Genomic DNA, 14,200 nt, shown 5'->3' on the forward strand with positions numbered 1-14,200 from the left:
AGGCAAAGAGGGGAACTTGAGTGTTCTATTTTTCTCAGTACAAAAAAAAAAAAAAAAAAAAAAAAAAAAAGTAAGTAAATACATCACAAGAGTTTTCCTGGTCTTGGCAATTCAACAACAATAGCACTAAAAATGCTGGAGGTGCCTTCCGTGTGGACATCCATTTACCTGGAAAACCCAACCTAGAATCTCAATGGAACAGGTGTGCCTATTTCATGGAACAGGAGCTCAGCCTCCTCTTCTTCCTAGACAATCACTCCTTGGATGGGAATGCCCTATGAAAGCTTCAGCAAACTATCCACTAGATCTTTCATCCCCAGGCGCCTTACATTGATGGTACTTTGGTCACAGCTGTGTTTCAAAGGCAGCACCAAGGACCTGACACCCTGGTTTGGACTTTGGAGGATGACAATTATAGTGCTTAGTTGTGTGGTGAGCTGCCTAGACCTGAGCAGTCCAATAAGGTATCCATGACCAAGTGGCTGGTGAGCACTTGGAACGTGGCTGGTCTGAATTGAGATGTCCTGTGGGTGTAAAATCCATACCAAAATTCATATAAAAAAGTAAAATAGCTCATTAATAATGTTCATTCTCATTACATTTTGAAATAAATTATTTCATCAGGTTAAATAAAACATGTTAAATTAATTTTACTTGTTTCTTTCTAAATTTTTAAATGTTTTCTAAAAAGTTTAAAACCACATGTGTGGGATAGCATTGTATTTCTCTTGGTGCTGGTCCAGAACATTTACTCCCCTCTTCCTGTCTCCTAGCAGAGAGCAGGTGGACTGGGCATGGTGGTTGCCCTGCTATGTCCCAGACACCTGAGAATCTTCCCTGCCATCTAGAGGAGAGACTTTGTCCTTGTTTTCCAAACACAACCTGGCTCCAGAGAGGATTTTCAAAAGCCTGATAGGAACTATGCCAAAACTGGGTTAGGATGGGAGAATTTGACTAAAATGTTCAAAAGGCCCACACAACTTGTGCGTAAACAGGTAAACAGTCCCCAGACAGGGATGGGGGTATGAGTGGGGGTAGTATTGTCAACAGTGGAAGAGGTGGAAGCTGAAAGCAGGTCTGTTTTTCTGGGGTCCAGAATGAACAACCCCGTGTACCTGAAGTGGGTCTCTCTTTCATAAAAGTTTCTCTAGGAGTTCCTGTCATGGCTCAGCGGAAATGAACCCAACTAACATCCACGAGGATGCAGGTTCAATCCCTGGCCCCAGTCATTGTGTTAAGTATCCGGTGTTGCCAAGAGCTGTGGTGTAGGTTGCAGAGGCGGCTTGGATCCTGCGTTGCTGTGACTGTGGCAAAGGTTGGCAGCTAAAGCTCCAGGTGGATCCTTAGCCTGGGAACTTCCATATGCCATGAGTGTGGCCCTAAAAAGACACAAGATTCACTGTGCAGGTCTGGCCTGAATTTTGGGGGGTAGATTTGAAAGCCTCTAGTAACACCTAGAGGACACAGCTTGGGAGCCTGGAAAGACTGGCTCTTGGTGCACAGGCCACAAGTCCTGAGGAATAACTGGAGGGATGAAGCTTAGTGAGCTTTGTCAGTCTTGCCATCTGTTACACTGGATCATTTCTATTATGCTTGCCTAACTTAAGAGGCCTGAAGATGGAGGGGCCTTGGATCCAGTTCAGGCTGAAGCTCTCATGGGAAGGCCAAGTCCCTAGCTAAAGGGTGCTTCTTGAGCCCCCAAGAGGAAGAGGAACACTGGGGGTACAGGAGAGAGATGAAGAGGGGAGATACTCCTCAGGGGGTGGCTATCATATGAGATCCAGTTCTATCAAGTGTCTTCCAATTTGAGTGAGGCCTGTCTAAGGGCTTCTGGGGCCTCCCTCCTCCTCCTCCTGCTCCAGTAATTCTTTCTTCCTGGAGGGCCTTTCCCTGTGGATTCTGAGCTTTTTGTGGCCCGGTTCCAGGATCCGAGTTCCCATAAATAGCCACACGAGGGCGCGCGGCTTCCGCTCTCGAGCAGCTTCTGAGTCTGGGTCGGAGAGGAGCGAGAAAGGCAGGAAGCCTGGGGGCCCAAGACAGCTCCTGTTAGGGTCTCAGGAGCCTGGGGTCGTCTCCTCGAGTGCCTTTTTGAGGGGCTGGATCATCTTTTAGCATTTAAGGGTGGGAGGGTGGGTGACGCTGCTGTGCCTGGGGCTCTCCTATGACTTCGTTAGGGGCACCCTGGCAGGGACCTCTTGTACAACCCAGGTTCCCGCCCATAGTACGGGAAAGGTGACAGAAGCTTCTTCTGCAGGGTTGTTGAGAGATGGAAGAGGTTAACAGGGCACACAGTCTTTCTCAAGTGCAGGGGAGACTGACTGGAGTCTGTTTTGGGGGTTCTTTCCTGGCGGCGGGGGGTGGGGGGGGGCGCAGAACAGGAGACAGGGCGCCACGGAGGCTTGGGAACCACAGGCAGGTAGGCAGGGAGCCCCATCTGGGACCCTCTGCAGTCCCCGGCCTCCTTCCTCCCTGCCTCCCCACTCTTCCTCGCCTCCTCCCCACCTCCGGTTGGTCTGTTTGTCAGGGCTCCAGACTGTGCCCCCAGTTGGGGAACCTCTGAGGTAGGAGAAATGGGCTGGCCACAAAGTTGACAACTGAAACAGGGGTTCCTGATCTTCTGTCCCGTCCTGAGTGGTACCAAGAACCAGCCTCCAGACTCTCCAAACGAGAGGGGCTGGCGCAACCCTGCCCTGTCCAGGTACAGACAACTGGGGAGGTGGGGACTGGGGACCACCCTATGCAGGCTGGGGGCACTGCATGCCTCATGGGGAACCTCACTTAATACCATCACCGCTCAGGGACATAGGTGCTCATGGTTCTCCTACAGGTGAGAAAAGGAAGCACAGTCAGCTTAAGGAACTTGCCCACAGCTTCCGAGCTGTAGGTGGTGCAGGGCTGTGGAATCTCACCTTAACCACTGCAATTCTGTGGCCCCAGGACCTAGAGTCACCTCAAAGTTGAATCCCTGCTCTCTTAGTAGTGGCAGCTTCTAAGTTTTCTGGTCTGAGTTTAGCATCCTTGTCTAACGTGGCCTAGACCTTCCAGCCCTGGTGGGGTGAAGTGGGTTTCTTGTAAGGTGCCTAGGGCAGGTCCAGGCCCAGAATGGGGGTTCGGAAAATACTTTTCTCAGAGAGCCAGGGTGCAAAATTCCAACTGTGAAGGACCAGGGGGGTGTTGCATCAACTCTGTATTTCATAAGTGAAGGTCTGGCTTTCATTTATTCCACAAATATTTGTCAGGTGTTTGCTCTATGTCAACCCTAGGTCTAGGTGTTAGCAATGCATTAATGAGAGGAGAAGGATACAAATCCCTGCCTTCACGAAACTTACATTCTGGTGGAAAAGACAGAAAATGGATGATAAATAGAGCTTTAAGTGGTGATGCGTACTTAAAAAAAAAAAAAAAAAAAAAAGCAGGACAGGAGAGAAAGAGCCTGTGCGAGTGGGTGTGTAGGATTCTGTTTTTGACCTGGAGGCAAGGGCAGGGGTCACGGAGGAGATGACATTTCACTTGATGCCAGAGGGGTGTGTAGTGACCCACACTTCGTCCCAAGGCTGCAGGGGCTGGAGAAGCAAGTCCTGGTGCAGATGAGGTGCATATAGAGGGCCCCCCAATGTCCTTAGCACTGGCATCTGTGTTAAAAATGATGGGTCATGTTCTCAAAGGCTCTAGAGACAGCAATTCATGGTTTTTTTCTTTTCTTTCTTTTTTTTTTTTTTAGGAGCCAGCATGTGGAGACAAGTAAATCTACTAAAAAGGTGAATGTCCTCTAGAAGAGTAGCTGGTTACAGTTGTAATATATTTGACTGTATGATAATGTGGAATTTAAAACTTTGGATAGCAGCAGGCAGAAACGCTGAATTTGACCTTCATAAAGTGTTTTATTTAAAATCATTAAAAGCTACTCCAGTTAATGTGCTGAGGAGGCAGCTGCAAGGCTCCTACACACATGAGTGCCCCCAGGGTCCTGCTCCGGGAACTTACTGTCTCCTGTGGATGGGCCTTCAGGGGATCAGCCCTTGGTGGCCCTGGAAGTCAGGGCTCCCAGCCAGGGCCAGCATGGTTCTCAAAGTCTGCTTGGCAGGTGGATGCCCCAGCCCTATGTGCATGAGCACCCATCTCTGTGTGATTAGATTCCAGAACCCAGGTCTGGGCACAGCCCTCTGCTGTCTTCCCAGGGTTGACCATCTGGTCCTGATTCGGCCTGGTTCTAGGACAGAAAGTCTCACCACCAGAGAGACCCCTTCAGTCCTGGGGAAACCTGGAAGGTTGGTTGGGGGACCAGACACCCTTCTGTAGCCTCTGCACCACCTGCCGATTGATGCTGTGTTCCTGTAAGGGCTGTGTACTTGGCAGGACTCAGCTTGGCACGGGGGCTTTTCAGTTCCATGCAGCTACTTCTGGACTTCTTCCCTGGCCCTTGGGCACAGTGGCTTCCCAGGCTCAGTGTGGGAATCCCAAGGGAGGGCTCTGATTGGGCCATCCCGGAACTGTGGATTTTGACTAGCCAGGAGAGGGCTGCTTCTAGGAGAAGGGATATAAGCAGCTGTCACAGAGCCACTTGTATGGCAGACACCATTTCTATAGAATGATATTGATTATCTCCATTTTACAGAGGGGGAAACTGAGGCTGGGGGAGGAAAAAACTTAATCCACATCGCATGGCTTGAAGCGGTGAGCTGAGATTTGAACTCGGATCCAAAAGACTCCAAAATGCTTTTCCCTCCGTACCCCAGGCCTGTTCTATGGGGATTCAAGTAGAGGGCCTGTGAAAAGTGGCTGACTTAACCTCAGATAAGGTAAAGGCCTCCGTTCTGTCCCCTTGGCTTCCCGGCCTGGCTTTGTAGGTGTCAGTTCCTGTCTTGGCCTCTAGATGTCGCCCGCCTCCAACGTCCGGTTTCGGTGGCATGGTGCTCTTCCCTGGGTTGGCGGGCAGAACCCACTAACTCTGTGCCTAACCCAGCTCAGGTGGAAGGGCTGGGCCTCCTCCTGCAGGCCCCTGAGGCCCCAAACACTGTCTCTACCCCGGAAGGCTGCGCATCTGGGCGGCAGGGGAGGTGCGCGGGCCACTGCGTGGATCCCCAGCCCCTCCCCGCAAAGAAACTCCGCCAGCCCCGTGCCCACATCTCACCCGCCTCAGGTACGTCCCTGGGGCACCAGAGCTGGTCCCTGATGGAACAGCGCCAGTGCTCAGGCTCCATTCTGAGCAAATCCTCACTTCTCATTATTCTGGTGCTGGGTTTTCTCTCTTTGCAGAGCCTTTAGCCTTCCTTTGCCGACCCCACAGCGCGGGCCCACGTAGGCTGGAGGAGCCCTGGACATTCCGGCCTCTGCCTATATGTCCTGGCTTAGAGGGGTGCCCCGGCCGCCTCTATGGAGTTACTGGGCAGCCCTGGGGGACTCATCGACTCTGCTGCTTGAATTCCTCCACAGCACGCGGCAGATGTGAATTGGACAGTCATGGACTTGGATGTACCAAAAGAGTCGTGTTATTTCTCTACAGCACAATTCTGCTTGACTCACAGCTCCCGTTTCCACTAGAGAGCAGTTCTTTGACAATCTGAGGTAAGTCAGCCACTTTTCATTTTAGTGGGGTCGCTTTAGGTGAATGCTTCTGTCTGCTGGCTGGGAATGTGCCTGCCCTCCACCTTTCCTTCCGGGGTCAGGGGTGACTTGGCTGCAGGAAGCTGGGTTAGAGTGGCATCTCATATCGGAGCACCTCTGCCCTCATTGGCCTCAGTTGGGGAGTCAGTGGTCCAGCCAGGATCAAGAGGCCTTGTGCCTATGGAGCTCACTGGTCCTACCATCATCTGCTTTGCCTCCTCTTCATCCCAACCACAGGGCCTGTTCCATTGCCTCCATCCTGAGGACCACACACAGGTGCTCTGGGGCAGGGGGTGTCCCCTGCAGTGTTGGGCTGGGTCTGAAACAAAGAAAAGCCTTCTCTTCCATTGTATGACCTTTCAACTCGTAAAACCCAAACTGCTAGCCACCATTTCTCATCCAAGGAGCCCAGTTAACAAGGACATGGGCAGTGTGAAATCGTACCTCACACCTGCTGTGTCCACATGCACATCACACCTAATTATAGTCATCATGCCAGTTATAGCCAAACCCGGACTCGCCTGACTCTGAGCCCAGGCTTTCCACACAACCCACAGGGCCCCACGGAGGAAGGTAGATCGGAGGGAACTCCAACAAGAAGCAGTACCGGTGTTCCAAGGAGGCCAGCAAGGAGGGAGCCCCTACGGAGACCCTGAGGGAGAACAGGATGGTATAGAAGAGAGAGAATTGGAAGATGAGCAAAAAGTAGGGGGAGAAGTAAAAGAGCCCAAGGATGATCATCCTTCGGCCCTTTGGGGGAGGCCCAGCCATGTTTTTCTTTTGTGGGGGAGAGGGGTTAACACAGGGTGCCTGTCTTTGTCTGTTTGGGCTGCTGCAACAGACTAGCTTTATAAACAACAGAGATTTATTTCTCCTAGTTCTGGAGGCTGGAGGTCTGAGGTCAGGTTCTGTAAGAGCCCACTTCCTGATTGAATGCTGTCTTATCATTTGGCAGAAGGGGTGAGGGAGCTCTTTGGGGTCCTTGCTTTAAGGGCCTTAATCTCATTCACAAGAGCACCATCTGCAAGGTTTAAATACCTCCTATAGGTCCCAACTCCAAATACCATTGAATCGGAGATTAGGATTTCAATGTAGGAAATTTTTAGGGGACACCAGCAATTAGATCTGAAGCAATGACAGAGCTGTGACTCATCCCCTGTTCATCTGTGAAGGGTGCCTGTGGCGAGGTCTTGCCCTGAGCTCCTGGCTTAGGTCCATCCCTGGGAGTTTAAGGTGCAGCCTTGAGCAATGTCTGCAGTCAGCTTGGATGGATGGGGCAGGCCCAGGCTCACCCTTTAACTCCTTCCCCCACCTCTGCCTGACCCAGATCCCCATTTCAATAGGGGGTCCTTTCCTCCCAAGTATAGACTTAGCTCTGCCTCCCGCCCCCCCCAACTGCACACACAGAAACTCACACCCTTCCACAACTCACCAGTGGGGCAGCTAGACTCAGCTGGGTACACCCCTTTCCCTTTTAGGCTGAGTGAGGAGAGTACGTGTACGTGCAGAGTCCCAGGCTGGTTGTGGGGTATCTGGTGTCTCCCACCTCTTAATTTACAGCCTGTGCTGTCCATGCCACCCCCATCCCCTCACCATGACCCACTGTGATAAAGTTTCTTGGGTCTGAGTTCTTGAGCCCAAGTCCCCCAACAAGTACCCCAATTAAAGATGATTTTCTCCATTGTCCCTGATTTTAAACTCCTTTGTCCTTGCTATATATATATATATATATATATATATATATATATATATATATATCTCCTGTGGTTCTTGTGAAAGAACCTAGTTGCCAACACTTTGCTCAGAAATCTGATGATTTCATCCATAAAAACCCTGAGAAGTCTCCATAGGTAGATTGAAGTATTGGTGATAGGATCTATCTTGCCATGGCCACGTGCTCTGCAGGTTGTACTTCCTGGCCCTGTTGTTGGCCTTGGCCATATGACTTTGGCCAGTGGAATGCTAGCAGACATGAGGTTAGCAGAAGCTTTGTGATAGGCTTGATGAGTTGGCTTTGCCTCCTGCCCTCTGGGGACTGAACATGAGATCAGTCTCCCCTGTAGCTGCTGCCCTTTCATCCTGGGCCCCAGGCTGAGCAGGTATAGCTCAGGCCTGAGCCCACAGTGGGCAGATCACAGCTGAAGCAGAGCTGCCCTGTGGAGCCCAGCCATGACCCAGGGGCCTCAGTGGGACACACTCATAAGCATGAGAGTAAGTGTTGATTGTGACACACTGCTGAGGGTTTGTGGTGGTTGTTCGGCAAAGCTGAATGATTAGTGCTCTTTTTTTGGGTCAGACCTGGATGATTTATAGCTCAATTCCATGATATAAACAACTTCATGGAGACACTAATATTTTGAAGATTGTGTAAGTCAGACTGCTTTTGGTTTTCCTGCAGAAGGAGATTTTATAGTGTGTGTGTATGGTACATGTGTGTGATGAATGTGTGTATGTGTGATGTGTGTGTATGTGTTTGTCAGGGAGAGGACACAGTTTGTAGTCAGGGCTCAGGCAAATGGCCTGCATACCTGTCCAAGGTGAGCACCCCACCCCTGCCCCAATCCGTGGATGGAAGTCCTCCTAGACTTTACAGATGAGCTTGGCTTGATACTGTAACCTCATTGTTTGTTGTCTCCCAGTCCAACTTTTTTTTTTTTTTTTTGTCTTTTTATGGCTGCACCCATGGCATATGGAGGTTCCCAGGTTAGGGGTCTAGTCAGAGCTGTAGCTGCCAGCTTACGCCAGAGCCCCAGCAACATGGGATCCGAGCCATGTCTGTGATCTACACCATAGCTCACGGTAACGCTGGATCCTTAACCCACTGAGCTGAGGCAGGGACTGAATCCACATCCTCATGGATGCTAGTTGGGCTTGCTAAAACTGCTAAGCCACCCAGTCCAACTTTTATAGAAATGTTGATGCCTGTGGGTAGATTCTGATTTTGTTTTATTTTCTCTTTTGGGTGGAGGTAGGGCAGTTGTCCCATCTCTATTCCGAAGCCACAGCAGGGACTGCCACTGGTTAGATGAATATTTCTAAGCATTACAGACGTCCAAGTCCTTCTGTAATTTAAGTACAACACTGTGTTCCAAAGACCCTGATTTGTGCTGAGTTTACACAGCAGATAAGTGGTTTCCTTCCCCAGAGCTATAATGCACTGTGGCTGGGAACCTGAGGGCCCAGGCCAGGTATTCCACAGCAATCAGCCACCAGCCAGGAAAAACCATTCCATGAGCAGTGGGCCAAGGTAAGGTGGACAGGCAGCAAACTATACAGATTCAGTGTTAGAACTCGGAGAAAGAGGAGGCAAGGCAGGCTCCTAAGGTTCCACTCTGGTTTGACAAGTAGGTAGAAGCCTCCAGAGGCTTCCTGGAGGGCAGTAACAGCTGGCCTTTGGCCATCACTGTGGGCTTTCTTTCCTTCCTTGCTGCCCACTTGGACATGGTGGGGATTTCTGCCCAGCTCTGGATCCCTCCCCTACCTGCACCCCCTCCCCATTCCCTACCGTCACATGTCTTCTCTGGACATTGGTTTGTGCAAAGACAGAAAACACCAGGGAGTATTCAGAAAAGGCAGGGACCCCAGAGGATCCCTGTGTTCCAAGTCTGAGCTTCTTTTCTGAAATGTGGTTTCTAAAACTCCAAAACAGGAGCAGATTTTCAGCAGCCACTCCAACTCCTTTCGGTATGATGAAATAATGAGAAGCAATTGCCCCATGACATCTGACACAGAACATTTCTGTTTCCAGTTTACCCAAATAACAAGATAGTTTCATTTATAATGAGATAAACGGGAAGGATGCTCTGTACGGCTTGGTGTCATTATAGAGCTATTTCTATGTTAATGGCGATGAGAAGAGAATGCAGAAATGGCTGTCACAGATTGAAAAGGGTGATGTTAAATATGCCTCTTGCAGTGTAGCCAAGGTGGAAGGCCCCATTTCCATAAGGAGGATGAACAAAGAGTGTATGACTGCGTGTTTCCCGAAAAAGAGGGGGGGGTGTGGCCTTCTGAGCCCCTTTCTTGGAGTCCTGCCAGCCATCACTTTGGTCTTCTCAGGCATTTGGCCCTCAAGGTCTGGTGCAGCGGTTCCCAGGTGTGACCCCAGGGATCCTATGGGATGGATGCAAACCTCAGGTCACTGGGCAACAGCAGGCCGAGGAGGAGACAGACCATGGTCTAAGCGGCCAAGCAAGGGACCGGACATCGAAGATGGGGGAACTGACCCCACGCTGGGCCAGGGATGAAGCCTTGGGATTGACTCAGTAGATGACAGAAAACTAGGTGCAACCTGGCTTCAGCAGAAGGGGTTCAGGTGTGGCTTGATTTGGGCTTAAAGGAAGCCATAGAGTGCTGCTTCTCCTTTTTCCTTCTTTGTGCTCCATTCTCCTTTATGTTGAGTCTTGTCTCAGACTCCCCGTCTCGGTCAGGCCCCTATCCCTGGCAGTGTAGTCACATCCTGGCAGGCTCTGGGGAAAGAGAGAGAGTCCCTTCCTGGGGCTCCCAGGAAAGTGTCATTGCCTACCTTTGACTCTGATTGACCCATGTGCTCATTCCTCAAACAGCCCTTAAGCTAGTTCAAACACCGTGGTCTGGTTGGCCAGGCCTGGGCCATGGACTCCACCTGAATCCCACAATCCCCAAATGCTGGTCCTCTGTGAGCGAGTCACCTCCAGAGCCTGGTGATTTATAGTCACCGACAATGCTGGATGACAGGGAAGCAGGGTGGTGAAGCAGGGTCCAGCCCAGAGCCCAGTGGGAGGTTTTCAGAAGGTGGATCAGCCTGGGTCCTGCATTCACTTCCGTATAGCTCTTAGGTCCAAGCGCTTTTCTGCCTGCTCTGCTGCTGCTGCCTTGTTTTGAGCCCCCATTTTTTTTTTCCTTTTGAATCATTACTGTCCAAGACCCTTCTGTGGATCACAAAACCTAATAATGTCAGATTCCTCTTTTGTCATCCCAATGGTCCTACCCCCATGGGATGAGGCCAGAGTCCGTGTGGTCACAGAGCCTGTCCTAGTTAGGCCTCTGCCCCCACCCCAGCCTCCTCAGATCACTCCAGGTCCTTCAGTCATTGTGCTTTTCCCCATGCTTATGCTTTGCACACACATCTGCTTGAGGTGCCCAGTCACCTCCCCCTCCAGCTAGAAAACTCCTGTGTATCTCTCAGGACCCAGGTCATGTCGCCCCTTCTCTGATGCCTCGCCTGAGTCTTCCCAGGCCTTTTTCTGTCTATTCTCAGGCTCTCTGTCCTGGCTCTTTCTTTATTGGCTCTAACAGCTGCCTCCTTGCCTCATGTCCCAGGAGTCTGGACGTTCCTTAAGGACTGTGCTACAAAGTAGCCTTTAAAATTTTTTATTGTGAAACATTTCAAACATTGGAAAACTACAGAAAATAACAAATATGTTCACAGCCCAGATTTAATAGGTAACAACAGCTTGCCACATTTGTTTTAGCTCTCTCTTTGAAGAGATAAAGATTAAAAAAAATACCACTGACACCCCAGTTCCCCATTCCCTTTCCCTCCGCTCCCAGGCTCCTGAAGTTGGATGGAATCTCTAGGCAACCTTACGTTCTTGAGAAGAAATCATGCTGATTTGTGTAAATATGTTTTGCTCGTTTGTACCACAGTGGAGGGCTTTTGATTTTAAGAATAAGCCCTAGTTTACTTATCCTTTCTCCTCCCAGTGAATGGCTCTGTTGTTGACTCTTCAGTGTTATAAACAGGCTGCAGGGAACACCCCTGAGCGTGTCTCCTGAGATCCAGGCAGGAAGGTATCAACGGATAACCCAGGGTGGACATGTGGGCTCATAAGTATGTGGGGTCCATGCATCCTCAACTATGAGGAGCTTTGAGTTCTCACCGGGGTTGTACCTGTTTACATGCCCTCCAGGGATTTCAGTGCCCGGCTGCCCTCAGTCCTCCCCAGCACTGACTGTGAGGAGACTTTTAATTGTTTGTCACTCTGACTGGAAGAACATAAAGTTCTCTTTGATTCACCTTCCCCGTGACTGGTGAGGCTGCACCTCTTCTCCTATGTTTGTTGGTTATTCAAGTTTTCTTTTCTGTGAGTGGATGGTTTTCCTAGTGGCTTGTTTGTTGCTCTGCGTCGTGGAGCTGATGCCTTTGTCTGTTGTACACCTTGTCCTGTCCATCGCTGCATGCTTGTGTTCTAGCATTTCCCTCAGGGCCAGAGCCAGGCTGCCCCCGCCAGTGTTTCCTGGGAATAGAGGAAGGAGGAGTGAACCACGGGGAGCAGAGGAGCTGGCTGACTTGGACTGTAGGAGAGGGGTGACCTGCCTGAGCACAGCCTGCTTTAGAGGTATGTCTGCCTAGAAATGAGGTGCTGGGGCCTAGAATCTGACAGAGGGGAGTCGTTGCCCAGGCAGATCAGGAAGGCGGAAGACGGCTTGAGATAGAGAAGGCCTTGGGGAAGAGACTCTGGGAAAGGGGCTTAGCAGGAGCAGCTGACCCACCCTGTGAGGAGTGAGGAGGGCACGGCCCCTATAGGCCAGGACAAGGGGTCGGGGAGGCTGCCAAGTCCAGTGACCCTTCTCAACTCCGTCCTCTGAAAAGCAAGGAGGCTCTGGATCCTACTGATTTTGTTACAACTCTTTTTTTTTTTTTTTTTTTTTGTCTTTTTGCTATTTCTTGGGCCGCTCCTGCGGCATATGGAGGTTCCCAGGCTAGGGGTCCAATTGGAGCTGTAGCCACCGGCCTACGCCAGAGCCACAGCAACTCGGGATCCGAGCCGCGTCTGCAACCTACACCACAGCTCATGGCAACGCCGGATCGTTAACCCACTGAGCAAGGGCAGGGACCGAACCCGCAACCTCATGGTTCCTAGTCGGATTCGTTAACCACTGCGCCACGACGGGAACTCCAATTTTGTTACAACTCTTCTTCCCGAGGCATCCCTATGCTCTTAGGGGGCAGTAAGAAGCCAGCCTCTCCGTCCCCTTTCCAAGGGAACCCATTAGCAACAGTCCTCAAGATTTACATCTAGACATTTCATTTACAGTTTCTTCCTATCTTACTCCTGTTCTGAGTCATTAAATAGGCTTCCAGGCTCTCTCCGTGTGGACACACACTCGAGGGAGGGCAGCTCCTGGGTGCTCTGTGGAGTCAGTGCAACTGCCCTCTTCCTTCATTTGCCCTGGGACACGTGGAGGGTGGGGTCTTGAGTCCCTTCCATGGTTTGTCCTGGGACAGGTTGGGGAATGGGCTCTTGAGTTTCTTCCATCGTTATTTGTTCTGGGATATGGGGGGACGGAGTCTTGAGTCTCTTCCATCACTATCCCTGGGATATGTGAGGGATGAAGTCTTGAGTCCTTTCCATCATTTGCCCTGGAGCATGTGAGGGATGGGGTCCTGAGTCTCTTTAATCATCATTTACCCTGGGCATGTGGGGGATGGGGTCTTGAGTCTCTTCCATCATTTGCCCTGGAGCATGTGGGGGATGGCAGTCTGGAATCCTAATCATGTTCATTAGCAAAGGCCCACTTGCAGCCACTCTGTGGCCACAGTTCCTTTCTCACGTATGTGTGAGTGTTTCCTTAAGTAAACAAAGTTCAAAATAAACATTGAGAAGACAGGGATCATAGCTGACATTGCTCAGTGTCCCCAGCACCTTCAGTATACTCCACATGTAGAAGGCCTCTCTAATGATTTATTCAAAAAATGAATTAAACGGGAGTTCCCGTTGTGGCTCAGTTGTTAACGAATCTGACTAGGAACCATGAGGTTGCGGGTTTGATCCCTGTCCTTGCTCAGTGGGTTAAGGATCTGGCATTGCCGTGAGCTGTGGTGTAGGTTGCAGATGTGGCTCGGATTCCGCGTTGCTGTGACTCTGGCGTAGGCCAGCGGCTACAGCTCTGATTACACCCCTAGCCTGGGAACCTCCATATGCCACGGGAGCGGCCCTAGGAAAGGCAAAAAGACAAAAAAAAAAAAAAAAAAAAAAGAATTAAACGACCAGAACTCCCAGCACCACAAAGATGGCAGTTCTCCCTGAGTTTGTCTATAGAATTCCAGTTAAATTAAAATATTATCAGGGTCTTATTTTATTTTTTAAACACTTAATCAAATTATTCTTAAAGTTTGTCAGAAATCATAAACATAGAACAGCCAAGAAAACCCTGAGATGAAAAATTTCCATAAATTAAACTTCCTTCATATAATAAAATCTATCATAAAGGGATAGAAATTGAAAGAATATGGCACTGGTCCAGAAATGAATATGTACATGGACAATATTAAAATGTAGTCCCTGGCCTGACTCTGGGTCAAGGATCCAGCGTTGCTGTGAGCTGTGGCGTAGGTCACAGACACGGCTTGGATCTGGCAATGCTGTGGCTCTGGCGTAGGCTGGTGGCTACAGCTCCGATTCGACCCCTCACCTGGGAACCTCCACATGCCGCAGGCATGGCCCTAAAAGGACAAAGGACAAAAAAAAAAAAAAAAAAAAGAAAAAAGAAAAGAAAAAAGAAATATGTTCACGTAATATTGGAATTTTGGTCACAATAAAAATGGCATATCAAAACAATGGAAAAAATGATTATCTAATTGATGGTGTGGCAACTTCTGCCAGAATATTTG

The 14,200-nt window shown here is 50.0% G+C and overlaps 1 long non-coding RNA gene across 1 annotated transcript in view; it reads left to right on the forward strand.

Moving 5' to 3' along the window:
* Positions 1-3,721: 3,721 nt before the first annotated feature.
* Positions 3,722-14,200, forward strand: part of LOC102160043 (uncharacterized) — a 730,195-nt gene continuing 719,716 nt past the window's right edge. Inside the window, exons 1-3 of the long non-coding RNA XR_014827486.1 lie at positions 3,722-3,758; positions 4,616-5,140; positions 5,257-5,565. This is a non-coding gene — a long non-coding RNA (uncharacterized LOC102160043). The remainder of the gene's footprint in view (positions 3,759-4,615; positions 5,141-5,256; positions 5,566-14,200) is intronic.

The sequence above is a fragment of the Sus scrofa genome, chromosome 14, assembly GCF_054392235.1.
Source record: "Sus scrofa isolate SSC_HxYL_T2T_F1_AM1 chromosome 14, Sscrofa_HxYL_maternal_Yorkshire_Landrace_v2.0, whole genome shotgun sequence".
Classification (NCBI taxonomy): Eukaryota; Metazoa; Chordata; class Mammalia; order Artiodactyla; family Suidae; genus Sus; species Sus scrofa.